Genomic DNA, 23842 nt, shown 5'->3' with positions numbered 1-23842 from the left:
CTTTCCCAGTTTTGAACCAGTACTTGTTCCATGTCCAGTTCTAACTGTTGCTTCTTGACTTGTGTACAGGTTTCTCAGGAGGCAGGTAATGTGGTCTGGTATTCCCATCTCTTGAAGAATTTTCCACAGTTTGTTGTGGTCAACACAGTCAAAGGCTTTCGCAAAGTCAACAAAGCAGAAGTAGATGTTTTTCTGGAATTCTCTTGCTTTTTCGATGATCCAGTGTATGTTGGCAATTTTATCTCTGGTTTCTCTGCGTTTTCTAAATCCAGCTTGAACATCTGGAAGTTCTTGATTCACGTACTGTTGAAGCCTAGGTTGGAGAATTTTGAGTGTTACTTTGCTAGCATGTAAAATGAGTGCAATTGTGCAGTAGCTTGAACATTCTTTGGCATTGCATTTCTTTCGAACTGGAATGAGAACTGACCTTTTCCAGTCCTGTGGCCACTGCTGAGTTTTCCAAATTGCTGGCATATTCCGTGCGGCACTTTCATAGTGTCATCTTTAGGAATTGAAATAGCTTAGCTGGAATTCCATCATCGCCCCTAGTTTTGTTTGAAGTAATGCTTTCTAAGCCCCACTTGACTTTACACTCCAAGATGTTTGGCTCTAGGTGAGTGATCACACCATCTTGGTTATCTGGGTCACTAAGATCTTTTTTGTACAGTTCTTCTGTGTATTCTTACCATGTCTTCTTAATATCTTCTGCTTCTGTTAAGTTCATATCGTTTCTGTTCTTTAATTGTGCCTATCTTTGCATGAAATGTTCCCTTGCTATCTCTGATTTTCTTGAAGAGATCTCTAGTCTTGCTTATTCTATTGTTTTCCTCTATTTCTTTGCATTGATCACTTTGGAAGGCTTTCTTATCTCTCCTTGCTGTTCTTTGGAACTCTGCATTCAGATGGGTATATCTTTCCTTTTCTCCTTTGCCTTTCACTTCTCTTCTCTTCTCAGCTATTTGTAAGGCCTCCTCAGACAGCCATTTTGCCTTTTTGCATTTCTTTTCCTTGGGGATGGTCTTGATTACCACCTCCTGTACAATGTTATGAACCTCCATCTGTAGTTCTTCAGGTACTCTGTCTATCCAAAATGATCCCTTGAATTTATTTATCACTTCCACTGTATAATCATAAGGGATTTGATTTAGGTCATACCTGAATGGCCTAGTGGTTTTCCCTACTTTCTTCAATTTATACGTTAAGATGGTGGTATTCTGGGTGAATTTTTACTCTTGTATATTAAGCTGCTACTAATATACATATTAGAGCCATATATATTAGATTGGTGCAGACATAATTACAGTTTCAGACTGTGAATTTTAAATCATTATAACTAGGCTCATACACATCTTTATTGGCAAAACTAATACAATTATGTAAAGTTTAAAAATAAAAAAAAATAAAAAAAAGAATATTGGAATGGGTTGCCATGCCCTCCTCCAGGAGATCTTCCCTACCAAGGGATCAAATCCAGGTCTCCCTCATTGCAGGCGGATTGTTTACCAGCTGAGCTACCAGGGAATCCCCATATCAGCTATACCTCAATACAAAATGGGGAGGGAGGAGGGAGGAGGGTTAAGGATGGGGAACACATGTATACCTGTGGCGGATTCATTTCAATATATGGCAAAACCAATACAATATTGTAAAGTTAAAAAAATAAAATTTAAAAAAAATTAAAATTTTAAAAGATTAAAAAAAAAAAAGAATCATTATAATCAACACATTTTTTTGCCAATGAGAAATAAGTTTGTTATTCCTGTAACATAAACACGCCTGCTTCGGGATTCGACAAACTCTCGGAAAGCATTTTCTGGCTCCTGCTGGTTGTGGAAGCGTTTTCCCTGCAAAAGGTTGTCAGGATGCTTAAAGAAGTGGCAGTTTGTTGGTGAGAGGTCAGGTGAACTTGGGCAAACTTGGGGAGATGGTGAGGGGCAGGAAGCCTGGCGTGCCGCAGTCCATGGGTTCGCAGAGTCAGACACAATGGGGTGGCTGAACAACAGCAACAAGTGAAGGTGGCGGACCCGGCAAAGCTTTGCAGCCAAATTCGTTTGACTTTTGAAGCATCGGCTGTGCGACACACGGTCAGGCGTTGTCCCGGAGAAGAACTGGGCCCTTTCTGTTGGTCAGTGCCGGCTGTCAGTGTTGCAGTTTTCAGTGCATCTCATCGATTTGCTGAGCACACTTCTCAGAGGTAATGACTTTGCTGAGATTCAGAAAGCTGTAGTGGATCAGACCAGCCGCAGCCCACCAAACAGGGACCATGACCTTTTACTGGTGCATTGGCTCTGGGAAGTGCTTTGGAGCTGCTTCTTGGTCCAGCCACTGAGCTGGTTGTCACTGGTTGTCATATAAAATTCACTTGTCTTCACATGTCACAGTCCGATCGAGAAATGGTTCGCTGTTGCGTAGAATAAGACTTCAAAACGACAACACTTCAAAGCAACAGTTCTTGGATTTGTGTTTCGTTCATGAGACACCCAATTACTGGGCTTTTTCACCTTTCCAAGTTGCTTCAAATGCCGAATGACCATAGAATGGTCGACCTTGAGTTCTTCAGCAACCTCTCGTGTAGTTGTAAGAGAATCTGCTGCTTTGATCCAGTCTCTATTGGTCTCGGTTAACTTTTGATGGCCGGCTGCTGCGCTCCTCATCTTCAAGGCTCTTCTCTCCTTGGCAGAACTTCCTGAAACACCACTGCACTGCACATTTGTTAGCAGTTCCCTGGCCCCGTGCGTTGTTGATGATACGAGTTGTCTCCGCTGCTTTATGACCCATAAAAGTCATAAGAAAGTCGCTCCAATTTGCTTTTTGTCTGACATCATTTCCCTAGTCTAAATATAAAATAAACTGCAAGTAATAAGTCATTAGCAAAAAAAAAAAAAATTAAAGCAAGTAATGTGCATTAAAATTATGTATAAAATAACCACATTTATTTAAGAATGTCTTTCAGTATAAAATGGCAAATTCAGTAATACAAAACCGCAATGCATTTTGCACCCAAACTGAATATATATATTATATAATGTATTTTATAGTTACTCTTGCTATTATGTATACTCTTGCTATAATATATTTTATAGTTACTCTTGCTATTCCCTTGTTCAAAGTAAATATGAAGTTGGGGAGTACAAGTTCCCAAGTGTAGGACTTGTGAACTTTTCAGGAAGTTGTGCGCAATGTGATCAGATTGCCGCGTGCTCAGGTGTCATGGGCAGCCTGTTACCATACAGTCTCAATTACTCAATGCCAGGTCCCCCCCGCTCTTGTTCCAGATTCTCTTAGCTGCCATTGCTGCCAGCCCCGAGGTTAAACTAGATGCAGAGTTTTAAACTTGATAGGGACACTTTGGGTCCAACTCCTTTATTTAGTAGATGAGAGTGCTGAGCTGCAGAGAGAGGAGGTGACTGCCCAGGACCCCAGACTTGAGACTAGGAGCCAGACCAAGTCTGCAGGATCTTTATCACATACACTTTATTATTTCGCTGTGCACAAGGGGTGAATCGGACTCTGGCTGCCTCCCTTTGAGGGAATGGTCTGTGTCCAACTACTATTCTTTTGGAGCTGTTTGGATGGAATTTATACCTAAATGCAATGGAAAAAGAAATAGCAAATTTATTCTCTTACATTATGGTTCAGCATTGAAAAATTAAATCTGTCATTTTGCTGGTCTCAGAAATAATATGTAAAGAAATAATGTGTACTAATAGATCTCTCCAGAGTTTTTTTTAATCGTGTGCTTCAAGTTCTAATATAACTTTGAAACCTGAGAATTGAGTTGGATGAATTAGTTGTGATTTTCACTTTTTCTTTTGCTTTTTTCTCTCCAAACTTATTTTATATCCTGGACTGACCTTCAAACATTGTTTTTATTGTATTATTCCCTCCGTTTCCCTAAAAGGAACTTATGGGACTCTTCATTACTGTGCATTACTGCAGAATCAAGCTTAATTTCCGTCTGATTTATTCCTGGTCCTCAACCTCTGGCTGACTTTATCTTTTCAGTTAAATTTTCTGTTACTTTCATCTCCCTGGAACCCTTTGCTTCAGTAAAGTCATAGCTCATGTCATTTTGATTGCCTGAACATCTTTTGCTCTACTCTTTTGCTTACCCAACCTTTACTGGTCCCCTCTTTAAAACCTCCTAAATACTTTCAGTGGCCCCAAATAACCTTTCCTTCTGTATTAAAACAGACAAACAAACAAAAAAGCCCAAACCCAATTTTATTTACCAGCTTTTGTTATACAATATGTTAAAAAAAAATTCAGTGAAGTAAATCCCTCCCATCTCAAGTTCCTAGTTTTTCTGAGGTAACCACTGGTAAGTTTCTTTTGGAGCCTTCTCATATTTTTCACTCATGAACACAAAATGGCTGCTTTATCTTCAGGCATCACATTTGCATTTAAGACAGTAAGTCCGGGAAGGGAGAAACAAATCATGTCCTGCACCATATCTGATGTTGTTTGTTTAATAAAGCAAAAGCTTTCCCAGGGTCTGTTTCTCTCACTGGCTAGATCTGTCTGTGTACGTGACTACTCCTGGCTGTAAGAACCTCTGTTATGCAGAGTACGTATTTAGTATGCTCAGTGCTTCCAGAGGAGGTAATAAGGAAGAAGGGATTTGGGAATGTATTTTGAATTAGCCACCAGATTGTGTCTACCATGCATAAAATGGTAATTATATGTTGGATTTTTGAGACATTAACTTTACAACAAGTCATTTTGCTGTATTCTTCTATTGTTTTGAATAATTTTCAGCTGTTTCTCTTTTGTTTTCGTGGCATATGTTACTTTAAAATTATGAAAACTACTCCTTTTTCTATTTTAGTAGTTAAAATATCTTCTGTGAAGGTGCTTTCAATGTAGGTAATGGAAAACTCAATTAAAATGAGTTTAAAGACAAAAGGAGTTGATTAAGCCACACAGGGGGACAGCGGGAAGGTCGGGCGGGGTTCGGGTGCAGCTTGAGTCGAAGGGTCCTGGCATTGCCAGGTTCTGGGTTCATCTCTGTGAGGGCCTCCTTGTGTGTGGCTGTGTCCTCGGCCGGCCGCCTTCCTAGTAGCAGGGTGGCCACACCGTGTGCACCAGAGAAGAGTGTGTCTTTTGATAGCTCTCCTCGGCTGCTTTGCAGAAAGTCCACAGGAAACATGGGCAAGGTAACTGCTCATCCTGGAACCAACCCCCATGGTTTCCTGAAGCCTGTCCTTCAAAGGCCGAATTGAGTTTTCATCCATGCCTCTGTTTCTTTTATTATCTTTTAGTATGGTGCGTGCGTGCTAAGTCGCTACAGTCACGTCCAACTCTTTGTTACCCCATGGACTGTAGCCCGCCAGGCTCCTCTGTCCATGGGATTCTCCAGGCAAGACTACTGGAGTGGGTTGCCGTGCCCTCCTCCAGGGGATCTTCCCAACCCAGGAATCAAACCCACATCTTTTATGCCTCCTGCATTGGCTGGTGGATTCTTCACCACTAGCGCCACCTGGGAAGCCCCTTTAGTATGGTATCCATTTCTTGACCTGATTCCTCTTTTCTGTTTCTTCCATGAACTTTGTCCGGCTCTATTACCTCCCCTTGTCTTACTGTGTCCTCTTTAAGCTCTTATTGCAAAGAGGTTCAGTTCAGTCATGTCTGACTCTGTGACCCCATGGAGTGCAGCACGCCAGGCTTCCCTGTCCATTACCAACTCCCAGAGTTCACTCAAACTCATGTCCATTGAGTCGGTAATGTCATCCAACCATCTCATCCTCTGTTGTCCCCTTCTCCTCCTGCCTTCAGTCTTTCCCAGCATCAGGGTCTTTTCCAGTGAGTCAGTTCTTCACATCATGGCCAAAATATTGGAGCTTCAGCATCAGTCCTTCCAATGAATATTCAGGACTGATTGCCTCTAGGATTGTCTGGTTTGATCTCCTTGCAGTCTAAGGGATTCTCAAGAGTCTCCTCCAACACCACAGTTCAAAAGCATCAATTCTTCAGTGCTCAGCTTTCTTTATAGTCCAACTCTCACATCCATACATGACTACTGGAAAAACCATAGCCTTGACTAGACAGACCTTTGTTGGTCGAAGAGCTTATACCTTTTTTTTTTTTTTTTAAGGTCTCATAGAGAAATGTTGGTTCATAAATTTCAGATTCTTTGTAGTGTGATTTCTCTGATGTGTTTTCTTTTGTTGTTCAGTCGAGAGTCATGTCCAACTCTTTGTGACCCCATGGACTGCAGCATGCCAGGTTTCCCTGTTCTTCACTCTGGGAGTTTGCTCAAACTCATGTCCACTGAATTGATGATGGCATCGAACCATCTCATCCTCTGTCGCCCTCTTCTGCTCCTGCCCTCAGTCTTTCCCAGCATCAGCTCTCACATCTGTACATGACTGCTAGAAAAACCGTAGCTTTGACTGTGAAAGTGAAAAACGTGAAGGTGTCTGTCACTCAGTTGTGTCCAACTCTCCTGTCTTCCAAGGTCTGTGTAGTCTATAGCTTTGACTACACTGACCTTTGTCGTATAGTCAAAGCTCTACTGCAAGATCAAACCAGTCAATCCTAAAGGAAATCAGTCCTGAACATTCGTTGGAAGGACTGACGCTGAAACTCCAGTGCTTTGGCCACCTGACGTGAAGAACTGACTCACTGGGAAAGACCCTGATGCCGGGAAAGACTGAAGGCGGCTGCTTTAGAACACTTTGTTACCAGCCTCCATCCAGAGGGTCCTTCTCTTCCAGTCTGGCAGGAATTGATGCTGTGAAGTCAGTGTGCTCAGGTCCTTCTCACTTGCGTGCTCAGTGGTGTCCCAACTCTTTGCGACCCCCTGGACTGTAGCCTGCCAGGCTCCTCTGTCCATGGGACCTCCCAGGCAAGAATACTGGAGTGGGTAGCATTTCCTCCAGGGGATCTTCCAAACCCAGGGATGGGACCCATGCCTCCTGTGTTGGCAGGCGGATTCTTTACCACTGATCTGATGGGGAAGCCCTTCTCCCTCAGTATCGGAACAGATATGACCGATCAAGTAAACCACCACCACCACATAAATATTTTAAACCTGTGACGTTAATCAAACCAAAAATCCTAATGGGATAGAGACATGCTCACCTGAGCCGGATAAAACTCACGTTTTGAAAGCGGTGTCCATCACAATTTGAAGCACAAAGGAACGTCCTTTCATAGTAGATAGAAACTCAGTAGGGGGAGGAGAATATGGCATTTATGGGATGTCTGCTGGTAGGAGCACTGTGCCGAGTGTTCGAGACTAAGCTGGGGGCCCCAGGAAGCTCTTGGTCTGCAGGGGAGGTAAAGCCACGCGTGACCAGAGCAGGCTGTGTTTAGTGTCCTGCTAAGAGTGCTGGCATCTGAGGGAGGAGCCGCCTTTTGGGGGTGGTGTCATCACCCCCCTTTTCCAGAGACGGAGAACTAGACCTGAGGGGTTAAGTTATATGCCTCAGTTCACAAAGGCAGTTCCTAGCAGAACCAAGATTGGAACCTGCATCTGACGAAGTCCTGGCTGCCAGGATTGCACATGTGAAGTATTTTTTATTACTTGAGTCACCTTGTCCACAATAATCGAAGTTAACTTCATAAGCCTCTGGAATAATCGACGAGTTATATCAAGTATTTTGTGTGTGTCCAGTGAAGTACTGTGTTTGGAAAGCCTTGTCCCTCAACCCTGCTTTGGGATTTTGTTCTTTTAAGGGTCCAGACAAATGCCACTTTCTTTATGAAGCTTACACATGAGTCTCTTCAGAAAATAGGTTTTTCCCCTCCTCTGCCTTCTACTTTTTGTCTGTAATTCTCGTGGTCTGTCCCTAGTAATGAGCTCTTCAAGGACAGGGACCATATGGGCTTCATCTTTGGACCCATCCTCTGCGAGGCCAGTGAAGTGGTGCCTGGGTTAATGTGAAGTTGGGCCCATACTGTTTTTTGGGTGTCTTACTTCCTGAGTATCTGTATATCTAGGGTTCTGAAGACAAGCACACAGTGTGTGCAGACATGAAGATTGTATCTGGCTTGGGTTTCACTTGTAGGTTTTCACTTCTTTCATGACCCTGGGGAGGGTGAATTTGTACCTAAGGCTTCGTGGTGGGAGTCAGGTGCATATGGAGAACGCTGGTAGACAGCTCTGCCTCCGGGGCTCAGCAACTCTCTTTTCATCGTCTACTTAGTAGAGGTAATAATCATAGAATTCTGGGTGGTACATTTTGTGTAGTGTCTTCTATCAGTAGCCAAATAGCACTTATTGGGTCTTCAAAATATTTTTACATTCAGGTACTAAGTGTATACTGTAGGCATTTAAAGCTTTTATAAGTGCCTGTTGGGCAGCTTGTTCAGACTCTCTGTTCTTTGCGTTCAGAGCATTTACGAGTGAGAGTTGACAGTGTGATTTCTCTCTTTCATGAAGAAGAGTGGGTCACGTGCCAGATGAACAAGAGGAAAGGTCCAGAAAGAATTCATGTGTTCTTTTTCCTGTGGCCTCCTCAGTCTGTTAAAGCTGGCAGCTGATTCTTTCATTAATCATGACATTAAAACAGCAAACGCACCGCAGTGCTCTGGCAGAGGGTGACTGGAAGGTTCGCTTCAATAAGAGGAAGAAGGCTCCTGCTGTGTGTGTCATCTCTCCAGAGGAAGACGTGTGGGTTACCTTTCCTGGTGGTTGCAGGTCACACAAAAAGTGGTTTAGCCTGTGCCCTGAGGATTCCTTCAGCGGGTCTGCAAAGAAATTAAGGCGTTCAGGTGTTGCTGTGGGGTTGTTGTTCAGCCGCTCAGTCGTGTCCGACTCTTTGCGATCCCATGAACTGCAGCATGCCAGGCCTCCCCGTCCTTCACCATCTCCCGGAGTTTGCTCAAGCTCTTGTCCATGGAGTCGGTGATGCCATCCAGCCATCGCATCTCTCTCGCCCCCTTCTCCTCCCGCCCTGTCTCTCCCAGCGTCAGGGTCTCCCAGTGCCGTGGAATGGACGCCACCACCTGTGCAGGTGCCGCGGGGTGCTTTCTCGTGTCTCCCTCTATCTTTTTAAAACTTGTTCTGCTGGGGAGATGGGGAAGAGAGAGCAGGGGGTAGCATCTACACCGATGCAGTGCAAGTCGGCGTTGCTGCCACGAGCGCCACAGCATTTCTCTCCTTGGCGGCCCAGGGTGCAGGGCTGTGCCTGCCTCTCCCATCCTTGAGTAGCCAGGGTGTCACAGAAAGCTGAGAGGCTTTCAGAAGTAGTAGGATTATACCTGAAACTCTCAGTAAAGGGGTTATGCTGCTTAACCCTCTGGTAACTAGCCTCCCCTGGGACTAGATGCGACTGGGAATTTTAGTTTTTTTCATTCTTTTTGGAGGGAAGAGCCAGATTGTTCTAGATAGTCCCAGTGTTCTCCCCAGAGAAATGTAGAACGGGCACTTGGGGCCTCTCACTGTTGTTGCTGTTGTTCATTCACACGTCAGGAAAATGAGCTAAGCGAGATAGCCTTCATACCTATTGTTGTGATGAAAAATGTCTCCAGCGTGCTCCCCTCCCGTCTCTCTCTCTCCTTTTTTTTTTTTTGTTGCCCTGGAGGTGCAGCTCTCATTCACTCGCCACATCCCTTCAGTAAGAAAAACCAAAGGAAACTCATGAGCTCAGCAAAAACAACCCTAAATCATCATCACCATCATTTAGTATATAAAATATGCAACTCTTTTTGAGATTGCAAGTGAAAGTGGCTGGGTAAGGGTGAGGGGAGAAGAGGGAGAGAGGAACTGTCTAGAACTTGAGAACTTCAGGGCTGACTCAGATACTGTTAGAGGTGGAAGAGAGAAGAGTGTGTTTATGAAGTGGGGTGCAGGCGGCTGGGGGAGGGGAGGGGAGGCCAGGCCCGGGGTTGGGGGTGTGGGCAGACGTGGCGCATCTTGCTGCCGAATGCAGAGTAAGTCCTGGACCCTGTTTGTAATGCCGGCTGCAGGACCTGCTTTTGCTTCATTTAAGTAATGCGTGGACACAGGAGTAGTCTCTGTGATTTTCGGTATTTGACAGCTGGTAGGCTGAAAGTGCTAAATTTAACTGAGTGCACGTTATGATCGTCTTTGAAAAGTTAAAGAAAAGATGTGTGCTCAGGTCCCCGTCCGGCTTGAATTACTGAGCTGCCAGGGGAACCACCGGCCTTTCCTTTCATAGAGGCCAGTGGGACGGCCTCCTCCAGCTGCAGGAATGGGCTAACAGGCAATAAAGCAACCTTTGCTCCCCCTTCTTTTTTATGGATGTTGTTTCTGTTTGAGGTTCTTTGGGGCTGGGTGGGGCGTTGTCTAGCCTGAACAGGCCCGCTTCTCGTGGGAACAGAGGAAGCTCCATCCTTAGGAAGTGTGGTGGCCGTCACCCCCGCTTTGTGGGCACCTTGTGGTGGGTCACGGTGACCGCCGGACCCGTGCTGGGCAGGGGAGCTTCCGTACACCCCTATTGCAGACGAAGAGACCAAGGCCGGGAGATGACTTCCTTGATCACCACCTCATGACGGTGGGTCCGAGCAGAATAAGACCCTGGTGGTTCTGACTCTGGGTTTGCTGTTCTCTTGTGCTGGGAGACCAGCGTGAGGTTCCGAGAGCTCAGGAAGTTGGGGCTCCCCACCCCCTCAGCTTCCACCTTCCGTCTCCTCCTTTAGGGGAGGGGAACCACTGCCGGCTGTGACTGGAGGTGGCCCTGGTCAACTGCCCACAGCCCTTTCCTGCTTTGGTTAGTCTCAGCACCCCACCTTCCTTAGGGTGCGAGTCCCTCCCCAGGCCTGGGGTTCCTGTCCCCGGGGTGGTTGGCAGTGAGCGCTTCCCTAGGAGGCCAGGATGTCACCTATCCCACTAGCCCTGCTTAGAAGCCTGGTTCTGCAGAGCCGCCCAGCTGTCCACGCTCTCTGCCCCAGACGCCCCTAGACTGCACCCAGAATTTGGGGTGTCCCACTCATCCTGGCTTTCCTGTGCCCACCTTAGGTTCTAGAGTTCTTCCTTCTCGTTGGTTCTTTCGACAAATCATTCACCTACCGGTGCCGGGCACTGTGTCAGGTGCTGGGGAAGCAGTGGTTTGGAAAACTGGGGGTGGGGGGCTCAGTCAGAGGAGCCCACACGCTCTGCGTCCTCCGGCGGGAGGGGCTTCATGCCCCTGAAAACCCACCATCACCAGCCGGAACCAGACGCAGGGACCGGCGACCCTGCCCTGTTCCTCCACGGGCTGCCCTGTCTCGTGCCCAGGACTCCTCACACCGCATGCCCCTACCCACATGGGGGTAAAGAGGAATCCTGGTGTGCATGTGTCTGGTGTTTGTGTAGCTGAGTGTTGCTAGTGGACAGAATCTTAGTCCTGTTCTGACCACAGAGCACCCGTAGTTTAAGGAGAGAGGCTGAGAGTGAGGGGTCCATTCGCCCCTTCCGTGTCAGGCAGGACTGGAGCTGTCTGAATCTGAGTGAGGGAATCACTTCCCCGTGGGGAGGGAGTTAAGCCGTTTCTTGGGTTGATTGACTCACGTTGCCCCCTGATCGCGCCCACACGTCGCTCACTGGGGTGCCCGTGAGCTCTGGGAGGTGTGGAAGGCAGGGGATGTGAAGCTCCGCTCAGAACCCCTAGGGCATTGCTCCAGGACCTCAGGGGCTGGAGCTGTGTCGGGATGACGTGTGGACCTATTTTCAGACTGTACTGAGTGTAGTTCTTTTCCGGGTATCAATTCAAAATATGTCTATCTGGGCCCCACCCCAGATTTCCTCTGCCAGATTTGGGGCCCCGCATCCATAGCTTCCAGGGCTTCCTGGTGACGCTAATGCTCAGCCAGGGCTGAGACCCTGTCTTCCTTCCAGTGGCTGGATTTCTGGTGAGTCTGTGACTGAGATGGTCTCACAGACAGAGCATGAGTAAGGAACATCCACAGGATGATGGCAGGGCCATGCTGGCAAATCCATCCTTGGAAAAACTGAATTGCTTGTGTTTTGAAGAGAATTTGATGGTATTGACCTTTACTTGATTTAATAGAATGTCTTCAACCAAAACATTTCATTTTATTTCATATTTCCAAAATAGAGTTGACTTTGTGGGGGGGAAAAAAAATCTGAACCATCCGCTTGCTTTTTGAAGACCTTTTCATCCCTCTTTGGTGTTTTTTAGGTCAGTAATTCATCCAGGAAAATTTAAATATATACTCTTGTAGACACTGCATGCTTAGTTGTGCAGTCGTGTCTGACTCCTTGGGACCCCATGGACTGTAGTCCACCAGGCTCCTCTGTCCATGGGATTTTTCAGGCAAGAGTACTGGAGTGGGGTGCCATTTCCTCCTCCAGGGATCTTCCCGATGCAGGGATTGAACCCCTGTTCCCTGTGTGTCCTGTATTACAGGCAGATTGTTTACCCACTGAGCCACTGGGGACGTCCCATAGGCACTGAGGCATATCCAGAGAAAAATAAGACACGGGTCTAACTTTAAAGAGATGACAGTGTGGTGAAGAGGTGAGTTTGTTTACAGTTGTTAGGGTACAGTTTTCTTTTAGATGCATGTTAACTCCACATTGCAAAGGATCTCGTTTCCTACCTTTTATTCAGCTGCTTTTTGCAAATCTACCATGAAACTCATCCCTTGCAAATTAACAGTTATTGTGGACTTTAAAAACTCTTCTTACTTTTGGTTAAAAGTCAGACCCTGGGTAGAGTGGAAAACCAATGCTTCCAATCCCAGATCTACACTCTGTGTGAGTTTGGACAAACTTCTCAGCCTGATATCTGTTTCTTCATTTATAAAATGGTGATAGTTATTGTTGTCTGTCACTCAGTCCTGGCTGACTCTTTGCGACCCCATGGACTGCGGCGTGCCAGGCTTCCGTGTCCTTCACCATTTCAAACTTTGAGCAAACTTCACTCAAACTCATGTGCATTGAGTTGGTGATGCCATCCAACCATCTCATTCTCTGTAGTCCCCTTCTTCTCCTGCCTTCAACCTTTCCCAGCATCAGGGTCTTTTCCAATGAGTTGGCTCTTTGCATCAGGTGGCCAGAGTGTTGGAACTTCAGCTTCAGCATCAGTCCTTCTAATGAATATTCAGGACTGATTTCCTTTATGATTGACTGGTTTGATCTCCTTGCAGTCCAAGGGACTCTCAAGAGTCTTCTCCTGCACCACAGTGCAAAGGCATCAATTCTTTGGCGCTCAGCCTTCTTTAGGGTCCAACTCTCACATCCGTACATGACTACTGGAAAAACCTTAGCTTTGACTAGACGGACCTGTGTAGGCAAAGTAATGGCTCTGAGTTTTGTGCTGTCTAGGCTTGTCATCTACTCTTGCCTGGAAAATCCCATGGATTGGAGGAGCCTGGTAGGCTGCAGTCCATGGGGTCGCTAAGAGTCGGACACGACTGAGCGACTTCACTTTCACTTTTCACTTTCCTGCATTGGAGAAGGAAATGGCAACCCACTCCAGTGTTCTTACCTGGAGAATCCCAGGGACGGGGGAGCCTGGTAGGGTGCCGTCTATGGAGTTGCACAGAGTCGGACACGACTGAAGAGACTTAGCAGCAGCAGCAGCAGCAGGCTTGTCATCACTTTTCTTCCCAGGAGCAAGCGTCTTTTAATTTCCTGGCTGCAGTCACTGTCCACAGCGATTTTTAGCCCAAGAAAATGAACTTTGTCACTGTTTCCCCATCTCTTTGCCATGAAGTGATAGGACCAGACACCATGATCTTCGTTTTTTGAATGTTGAGTTTTAAGCCAGTTTTTTCACTCTCCTCTTTGACCTTCATCAAGAGGCTCTTTAATTCCTTTAAACAGTTGAGAGGTTTTAACAAGAAACAAGAGATATGAGAACCTGGGCCTCCACCGTGAGCCACGCCCAGCGCGTAGTAAGAGCCCGTGCCTTTCTGTCCCTTTGGCTTGGGGAACCTGAAGACAGGAGGCAGGGGATCTCTTGAGCTGTACCAGCCGTCGATTCCATTGATCACCTGACTAAGGAGAAGGGTTCCAGGGAGGGTTCGCTGAGCTAGACCCTGGTTTCCCAGCAGCGACATTACTCCGGTTTTGGTTAGATGACTCTCGGCTCTGGGAAGCTGTCCTGTGCGTTGTGGCATGTTGGGCAGCATCCCTGGCCTCTGTCCACTAGATGCCGGGAGTCCTGTCCAGCTGTGACAGCCAGGCATCGCCAGAGTTCCCCTGGGCTGGAGGATGCGACATGGCTCTGTTTGAGAGCTGCCGGACTAGACCCTCTGCCTCTGTTCTGTGTGACGGGTCCTATCGCTCTGTCCCTTACAAGCATTTAAGAGTTTTTGCTCTTGGTTAGAGAAGGGTGAAGTAGAACTGCAGTGAGGCTGCTCCATACCTACCCGAATAGTGGGAATGAAAAGATGGAAAGTGCCGGCAAGGGTGCGGAGTGTCCTGAAATGCCATACGCTGCTGGCAGCAGAATGCACGCTTGTGCTTGGTCACTCAGTTGTGTCTGACTCTTTGCAGCCTCTTAACCATAGCCCACCAGGCGCCTGTGTCCATGGGATTTCCCAGGCAAGAATACCGGAGTGGTTGCCCTTTCCTACTCCAGGGGAATCTTCCCGATGTCGGGATCGAATCAGTGTCTCCTGCGATTTCTGCATTGACAGGTGGGTTCTTCACCACTGAGCCACCAGGGAAGCAGGCGTCTAAATTGGCACAAATGCTTGGAAAGCTGTTTGACAGTATCTACTTAAACTGAACGTATGCTTGCTGTAAGACTGATGGATCTACTCCCAGATACATGTGCTACAGAAATGCAGTCAATGCTCACCAAACACGGGGACTAGAATATTTGTAGGGGGCACAATTTATAACATCCTCCGTGGAGAAACGACCTAAATGTTCCTCAAATGTAGAACAAAGTGTGGTCTGTTAGGGCACTGGAATACTACATAGCCATGAAAAGGGTGGCTCTTCACCTTCATGTAAAAATAAGGATGACATGCATAAATATAAAATTGACTGCAAGAACGTAATCACACAGAAGTACATACCACATGATTCTATTTGTATTAAGTGGTCAAACTGATCAAATGCCCTTAAATATTAGGATAGAAGTTACCTCGTGGGGTAGTTGCTGGCAGAGGCACCAAAATTCTCCATCAACACAGGTATGGTGTCTCTTCTGGACTGGATCCTACCTAATTGGTTGAAAGGGTAGTTCTGGAGGTAGAAAAAGGTGCTCAGTGAATGAAATACTGTGAAGGCAAATTAAAGTGCTAGGTGAAGACTGAATCAGAAAGTGGAACTATCACGAACATTGACCTTCAGATATTAAATGTTTAGGACTTTTCTTCCATTGGGTTTCTCCTGTTTTTACTAGTTAGTTCCACCCAACCTGGCAAGAATATGTCTGTGGATACTTTGTGAGAATGTTAATATCGGAATAATATTTTATGACGGTTCTTTGGGATTTACTGAACTAAATTTTAATAATGAAAAACCACTAAAATAATCATTTTTGCTCATAAGGAAACATTTGTTTCAAGCATATAAAGCACTAGTTTAAAACTAGCAAGAGATTTCTCCTTTCTTGAGAATGCTAATTAATTTTTAAATTTTTTAATGTATTTTCTTTGACGGTGCCACACGGCCTGTGGAATCTTAGTTCTCTGACCAGGAATGAATCAAAACTGGGCCCCTTGGCAGTTGAGAGCACAGAGACCTAACCACTGGGCAAACAGGGAATTCTAATTAATTATATTCTCTTCCTCAGTACTGGTTTAGTCTGATTTATTTAAAACATCAGTCCCAGTCTGCACTTTTAAATGCTATTTTTATCTTGTAACTATGTCACTTCAGCTGTGTCCAGCTATTTGTGACCCTATGGACTGTAGCCTGCCAGGCTTCTCTTTCCATGGGATTCTCCAGGCAAGGATACTGGAGTGGGTTGCCATGCTGTCCTGCAGGGAAGTGAACCCACGTCTCATCTCTCCTGCATTGGCAGGCGGGTTCTTTACCACTAGTGCTGCCTGGGAAAATGTTCATCAAGCAGATTTCCAAGTCACTCATTTGATATCAAGTGAATTGGTTTTTGTTAGTATGTTATTTTAATTTTTTCCAAGTTCAGTGAGAGTGGAACTGTTTGTTAAAAGATATGTACTGTGACTTTTTAGATTAAGAGGCTGATAGTGTTTAAACTCAGAAATCAGGCGGTTTGCTCTCCCAAAATTGTCTTTGCAACTTAATTAATACTCACCCCTAGAGGGTGCTGTTGTATTGAAAGTTTAAATCCTGGTTTCACAGAACCATTTTAAGTTTTTTAAAAAATATATGTATTATATTACAGTACATTATCTAGTTATACTTAACAGAAGTTGAGAGTGTTTAGCTTAGAAATAAACAGTAAAGGTCAAGACATACAGCTTAATGGCATTTGCTATTGTGAAAAATTTTGACAAAACATTGCCAACTTTCCATCATCATTTCAGTGTGAGCAACTCCAAGTTAGAGAAATAAGCAATGTTTTGTGATACATTTAGGAATTGTTTCTTTAAGAGAAAATCTAACAGAAAGTAATGATTCAGGTCCAAATCCTTGATGTGTGAGGTGTTTGAAAATAACATATATTCGTATTGGTCTATGTGTTTCGTTTTGTTTTAATTCAACATTATACTGTTGAAGAGCCAGTGTTGAAGTGGCAAAGCAGTCGTTATAATCTGGTAGAGGAGAGATGCAAACATCATCTCATCATCTGCTTTATTTTAGAATTAAGTGCAAGTATAAACCTAAGAAACAGTGGAATAAAGAGATGAAGCCTAGCTAACCAGGGTTCTTGTGGGAGGTGGGATTTTTTTAACTGAGCCTTTGAGGGGCCACAGAACTTTGTATTCTAAACGGTATTTTAAAAGAAAAGAAAGTCTGGTTCCTTAACTCTCCTTTCTTACCACTCAGTGTTGTTTGTTTTTACCTAAGCCCTCTTCTATGCTTTCCCTTCTCACCACCTTGTCATATGAATTGATAGTAACATAAAAAATGACAGTACTTTGACCAGTGAAGCGTTTCATGAACATCATCATCACCAGCATGTTGTTGCTGTTCTTACTATACCGAAGAATGTATCCACAGATACGGACATGCTGTTAACATGGTGGTTTTGCACATCCAACTTTTTGGTTAACTGATACTGTAGACCAAGTTATTACGATCAACTTGCTTTGTTCATTTGGTAGAGTCTTTTTGATTATTATCCACCTATTGGGTTGAAGTGATTAAAAAAATAAATGTGTGGGAAGGAGAAAAAGAAACTTTAAAATGAAAGCATTAGTTAAATATGTTGCTTAGAATTCTGGAAAGAGGAGAGAAGTGGAATCCACTGAGGTGGGGGCGGGAACCAAGGAGCCTGTCGGGTTATTTACGTTTCCTGGGGTGTCTTTGAAGAAATTATTGTCAGACTTGACATTGAAATCTTCCCTGCTCAGCAAGTGTGCTAATGAAAGCATTTTATTTTTTAATAAGTGTCTGGAGAGTGGTTTTGATCATTTGGCTTTTATGCGGCAGCTCACAGTTTTGCTGCTGCTATTCTATACTGGTAGTCAAGTTTCTAGCAAATAGAACCACTTAACCTAGTAATTAGCCTGGGCTTCCTTCTGTCATCGTTTTTCCATCATTATTCCATAAAGAGGCTGAGACACTGCCGTAATGAACATTTATGGAGCCCTTATTTTATGCTGTGGGGAGGTTGGTTTTCCTTTTCTCCCAATACTAATACATGAAATAATTAGTGGATAATAGAAGACAAAAGCATATGCGTACAGGTCCACGTTCCCTGAAAGTTTAAAGTACAGGGAGTTTCTCCTTGTAGGCTGCCTTCCTCAGCCCCCCAGATTTACTGAGATATAACTGACATATACCACTGTACTGTGAAGTGAAGAACTAAAGAGCCTCTTGATAAAAGTGAAAGAGGAGAGTGAAAAAGTTGGCTTAAAGCTCAACATTCAGAAAACTAAGATAATGGCATCTGGTCCCATCACTTCATGGCAAATAGATGGGGAAACAGTGGTAGACTTTATTTTTTAGGGCCCCAAAATCACTGCAGATGGTGACTGCAGCCATAAAATTAATTAAAAGATGCCTACTCCTTGGAAGGAAAGTTATGACCAACCTAGACAGCATATTAAAAAGCAGAGACATTACTTTGCCAACAAAGGTCTGTCTAGTCAAGGCTATGGTTTTTCCAGTGGTCATGTATGGATATGAGAGTTGGACTGTGAAGAAGGCTGAGCGCCGAAGAATTGATACTTTTGAACTGTGGTGTTGGAGAAGACTCTTGAGAGTCCCTCGGACTGCAAGGAGATCGAACCAGTCCATCCTGAAGGAGATCAGTCCTGAGTGTCCATTGGAAGGACTGATGTTGGAGTATTGACAAACTCCAATGCTTTGGCCACCTGATGGGAAGAACCGACTCATTGCAAAAGACCCTGATGCTGGGAAAAATTGAAGGCAGGAGGAGAAGGGGATGACAGAGGTTGAGGTGGTTGGATGGCATCACTGACTCAATGGACATGAGTTTGGGTAAACTCCAGGAGTTGTTGATGGACAGGGAGGCCTGGTATGCTGCAGCCCATGGGGTTGCAGAGTCGGACACGACTGAGCGACTGAACTGTACTGTGGGCTTCCCTCGTAGCTCGGTGGGTAAAGAATCTGCCTTCAATGCAGGAGACCCAGGTTCGAATCTTGGATTGGGAAGATTCCCCTGGAGGAGGAAATGGCACCCCACTCCAATAGTCTTGCCTGGAGAATCCCATGGACAGAGGAGCCTGGTGGGCTACAGTCCATGGGGTCGTAAAGAGTCAGACACGACTGAGAAAGTGCAGATACTCACCCATACACACACACGTGTGCTCATGTCTTCTTTGGAGAAATGTGTATTTAGATCCTCGGCCCTTTTCTTTTGATTTTTTTTTTTTTTTAATATTGAGTTGCATAAACTGTTTATTTTGGAAATTAATCCCTTGTCAGTTGCTTCGTTTGCAAATATTTTGTCCCATTTTGAGGGTTGTCTTTTTGTTTACGGGTTCCTTTTGTAGACTGTTCTTTAGGACAGATACCTCATCATAAACATCTTTAAATCTTGCAAAGTTCTACATGTTTGGAATTTTTTAGTCATTAGTTGTTAAATCTAAATCCAAAGGACATACCATGGTGTTAAGAATTAGATATAATCGATCCGTTGCTTTTGCTTCACCAGGGCGTATTTTCTCATCATGAGCCTGCTTTTTTAAAAGTGAGGACCTTCCTTCTCCCTCACTTTGATTATATGAGAAATATAGTCTTTGTGGGTAATTTAGAAATGCAGGAAACTTTAACAAATGCCCACACCTCCAAGATAGCCACTGCTAATGTCTTGGTGCGCTTCCCAATCTTCTAAATACATCTGTGTGTATTATTTTTTTCTGTATGCATGTGTATACTTATGAATACATAAGCAGCATTGGTGTTAGCGTATCTGCTATTTTTATATTGTTTTTATTTGCTTGTTTTCAGTTCGTATGTATAGCTCTGTTATCACACGTTTTGAGTCTACTGTTATCTCCCTGTCATTGCGTATTTTAGACGGAATTACAGTGGTTCCCTGCTCTTCTGTCATTGATACAAGTTTCATGCATTCCCCGATTTTTGGGCTTCTGGCTTTCAAGCTTTCACTATTGTCAACGAAAGCATGATAAGCAGCTTTATGTAATTCTTGTGGACTGCTCTGTAGAAAGGTACTGCCTGCTTACATTTTCACTAGCACCAACACAGATTCCGGGGGCAGCTCACCTCACCAGCGTTAGATACGATTGAAATGTCTTTGTTGCTGGTTTAATCTGGCAGATGGAAAATCACTTACTTGTTTAAAACTGGTGTTTTTTCCTATATTTTATTGAGATCGAATAGGCTTTTTAAAGCTATACTGCCCTTTGTCTCTCGTGTTCTTTGCTTGTTTAAAAATAATTTTTAAGATTAGATTTTTTTCTGGTTTTCTATTTTCAAACATGCTTTATATATCAAGAATAGGTCTCGTCATTCACCATAGTATATGTTACAGGTGTATTTTTCTGTTTTCTGTTCTGCCTCTCTGTTTGGCTTTGGCGTTTTCAGAGGTAAAAAAACAAAATTTACATATTCAAATTCTTCAGCGGTTTCCTCTGTGACATCTTTCTTTGATTTAATTTTTTCAGGCATAGAAAATGTTTCCCCATTCCAAGTTAGATCTCATCTGAGCATTTTCAGACAGCTTTTAAAGTTTTTTTTAACAGTAAAAACACTATGACGGCATGTTTCGTGTTTCTTATTCTGTGTACAGTTCCACCCTGGAAGTGTTCTTTCCTTTATGTTTGTTTATTTTTGTTGGAGTGTAGTTGATTTACAGTTTTGTGTGAGTTTCAGGCGTACAGCAAAGTGATTCAGTTAGACACATGCATATATATTTAGAACCCCACAGACAGTGGCCCACTGACTCAGGGATTGAACCTGCGTCTCCTGCGTCGCAGGTGGATTCTTTACTGCTGAGCCTCCAGGAAAGCCCTACATATACACACACGTATACTCTTTTTCAGGTTCTCTGCCATATAGTTATTACAAAATACTGATTATAGTTTCCTATGCTATACAATAGCTTTATGTTTTAAGCATCTGATAGATCATATTTCTTCATCCTTAAAAAAAAAACCTTCTACCTGATTTTCTGTGGATAAAATTTAGAACCATCCTTCCAGTTTCCTTAAGAACAGTCCTGTTGGTACTTCTATTGTTTGTTGCTGTTGTGTAGTTGCCAAGTCACATCTGACTCTGTGACCCCATGGACTGTAGCCCGCCAGGCTCCTCTGTCCAGGGGATTTTCCAGGCAAGAGTATTGGAGCGGGTTGTCATTTCCTTCTCCAGGGGATCTTCCCGACCCAGGGATCGAACCCATGTCTCCTGCTTGGGCAGCAGAATTTTTACCAGTGAGCCATCTGGAAAGCGCATTGATCCTTTAATTATGACAGTATGAGTCAGTCAATGAACCTGAGAAGCATCGACATTTTCCAGTGCTCGGATTTCTTAACGGATGTGTTGACCATAACCTGAAGCTTGATCAGAATCTAGGTGAGTGTTCCTCACATCCGAGGACTGGTCCCCAGTAGATGCTGACAGACTCCAGTCTGAGAATTGTTGAGTTAGATGATCCAGTGTGCGCTGGGAGTAAGGAGTAGGAAGTAGGGTCTGCCTTTGAGATGTGGTATTTATTGAGGGCTGCCATGTGCCAGACTCCTGCACGAGTGGCCGTGCTTAGATGCAGAAGGCATGGCCCTGGTTTCTAAAGCCTAGGCTTGATTTGGATGGAAGCGTGTCTGTGGGCAAGTGATTGCACAGAGCGGGGAGTGAGGACTTGGAGGACAGGGGTCCTGCAGGACAGAAGAGGCATGTGCTAAGTCTGGAGGGAAGAACAGGTGTTTGCTGGCAGACAGGCTGGAAGAGCCTTTCACAAAAAGGCAGCATGTGCCTGGAGACATGAAATGACACGGTTTTTGAGTGTCGCTGTGGGTAGTTCTATGCTTGAAGCAGAAGGCAGAAGACGCGGGGAGCTGGGCTGGGAGAGGGCCAGGCACAGGGGACTGACTGCCCTGCAGAACCTGCAGGTATGACCGCCGCCCTCCAGCACGGGGCTTCTCAGACTGTCTGAAGATTTGCAGGAAGTGAGGTGACTCTGCCGGATTGCTATAGAAGTGTCTGCCTGTTCCCTCACCTCTTCTGTGTTTCTCTGAGCAGGGCCACACTGGTCAGCGGAACAGACACGATGAGGACTGGGGATATATATTTTTTTTTTCCCATGGCTCATTCTTCCAAACACAGCTCACGCTGCGCTTGTGGACCTGTGTCCACATGAGTGGCTGCCTCTCGGAGACTGAGACCACATTGTCGGTGACGCTGAATCATTAAAGCGAAGTTGCTAAATATTTTACTCATACCTTTACCACTGGATTGTTTGAATCTGGTCCAATCATCGTTGTTTAAAACGAAAACTTTTCTTCTCAAAATAAGTATATAAAATGAAGTATCTAAATCGAAGTATCTGAAAGCAGGTGATTTTTTTTTTTTCCATCTGAGAAAAAAGCGCTGGTTTTCAACTACATGACAGAACTGCCTGGGACTCTTTAAAAGCAACCCCAGTGCCGGGCCCCAGCTCCTCAGATTATTTTGGGCTGCACCCTCAGGATCAGGGCCCTGATTCTCATGTGCCCGTCAGCTTTCTCTTGTGTGGGGTGCACGATTGAGAACTGATGTCAAAGAGGGTAGTACCATAATTGTTTTCCAGAATCACCTGCAAGGTTGAATCCAAACAAAAACTGTCAGTTGAACCCAACTCTGTACCTAAAGGTACTAAGTACAATAATATAAATCAGATGTGTATATGAGAGGCCACACGAGTTTTCTTCTGACCTTCTCCATGAAGTACCATCAAGTATTTTAATTACAATTGACGATGGACCTATTTTTCAGATTCTACATATATAATCTAGTGTAGATAAATAGCCTTAGAAAGTAAAGCTCCTGAAATGTTGATTCCTCTGTTGCCTACTTCACCTGCCCTTATTCCAGTTACACTGTTGCAACAGCGATGGCGAATCTACCGGGTGTCCTATTTATCTCCAAATAAGAGTCAATTAACATAACTTGTCCTAAACATGCCTGTTACCCCGAGTGCAGCTGTTGCTAATCTTTTAACACACAAGCTGTTGAAATTACTTATTCAATTCTTATTTTAGAGTATTAGTGTTAGGTCTTGGTCTACAATATAGCACATCCCTTGGTATTTTCTAAATCTCCAAACAGATATGGTAATATTAGTACAGAAACACTTCTCATGGTGACTTACTAGCCTATTCATGGTGCCAAAAGCTAGCTGCCATCTCCAGAGAGAAAACTTTTTTTCCCCTTTATTTTGCTAGCATGATCTTCATGTGCTGAAGAGTCTGAACATCAGTTATTTACTGATTCAGTAAACAGCTTTTGGGCATCACTTGTCTGAATGTGACATTTAAGGTCCAGGTCCTACCAAGACAGAACGACATGGCAGCATGATACTCAGTTAGCCTCCGATACACAGATGGAACAGCTTTGTTATGTGCAAAACAAAAATAATTTTCATCTCTCCTACCCATTATGTCCCTTAGGCTTTCTATTTTGTATCTGAAGTCTTAACTTCCTTAAACTCTCTCTTTCTCCCCCCGCTTCTTGTGTTTTAGAAGGTTATAATATTAGGGAATAAAACACTCTACAAGTAGTTCTACCAACTATTTTGGGAGCCATAGACCATTATTTAATCCCTCTGAGCCCCAGTTTCCGATGCTGTAAAAAGGTGATACCACCCCTGGCCTGTTTATGTGAGCTGTTATGATGGTTATGAGAGAAGTTATATGTAAAGTGTAAATGCAAAGTTGTAAAACAACTTTTAAAAGAGAAGGAAAGAAAAAAGAAAAAGATTAAAAAAAAAAAAAAAAAAAAAAGCGTGGTCTGTGTACCACAGCAAAGCCGTTTGGGTTCCTGAAACCCAAAAGTGCAGCGGCAGCAGAGTTAAATTCCACGGAAGTTTTGCTTCCATGATGGATTTCTGACTTTTTTTTTTTTAACCCGGCTCCTGGAGGGGGAAAAAAAAGGCGACTTCCTGGGTTTTCTCTTCCCTCCCCTGGTGTTGCAAAGTCGCAGGGCGGCTTCCTGTCCAGAGACGTTCGGCCCTGGGCCCCTCCAAGTGCGGGGACCCCCCCTACCCCCTGCCCGCCCCGGGCCCCCACCTCCTCTCGTTCTCCTTGCAAACACTCGCTCCATTTAGAGCCGGAGCCTGTGCAGAGAGCATCCTGCCCCTCGCGGCGCCCCGGGGATGCCAGTGAGCATGCTCCGCGCGCCGGGAGGAGGCCGGCCGTGCGCATT

General features: G+C 44.6%; 1 protein-coding gene across 15 annotated transcripts in view; it reads left to right on the top strand.

The window, feature by feature from the left end:
• The window catches only part of VGLL4 (vestigial like family member 4), a 156878-nt gene that overhangs the window by 59861 nt on the left and 73175 nt on the right, over positions 1-23842 (top strand). The window lies entirely within an intron of this gene.

The sequence above is a fragment of the Bos grunniens genome, chromosome 22, assembly GCF_055505025.1.
Source record: "Bos grunniens cultivar Pamir isolate PY7600 chromosome 22, Bosgru_T2T1.0, whole genome shotgun sequence".
Lineage (NCBI taxonomy): Eukaryota > Metazoa > Chordata > Mammalia > Artiodactyla > Bovidae > Bos > Bos grunniens.
Note: the sequence above shows the minus strand (reverse complement) of the source record. Positions and strands in the feature narration are given on the sequence as shown.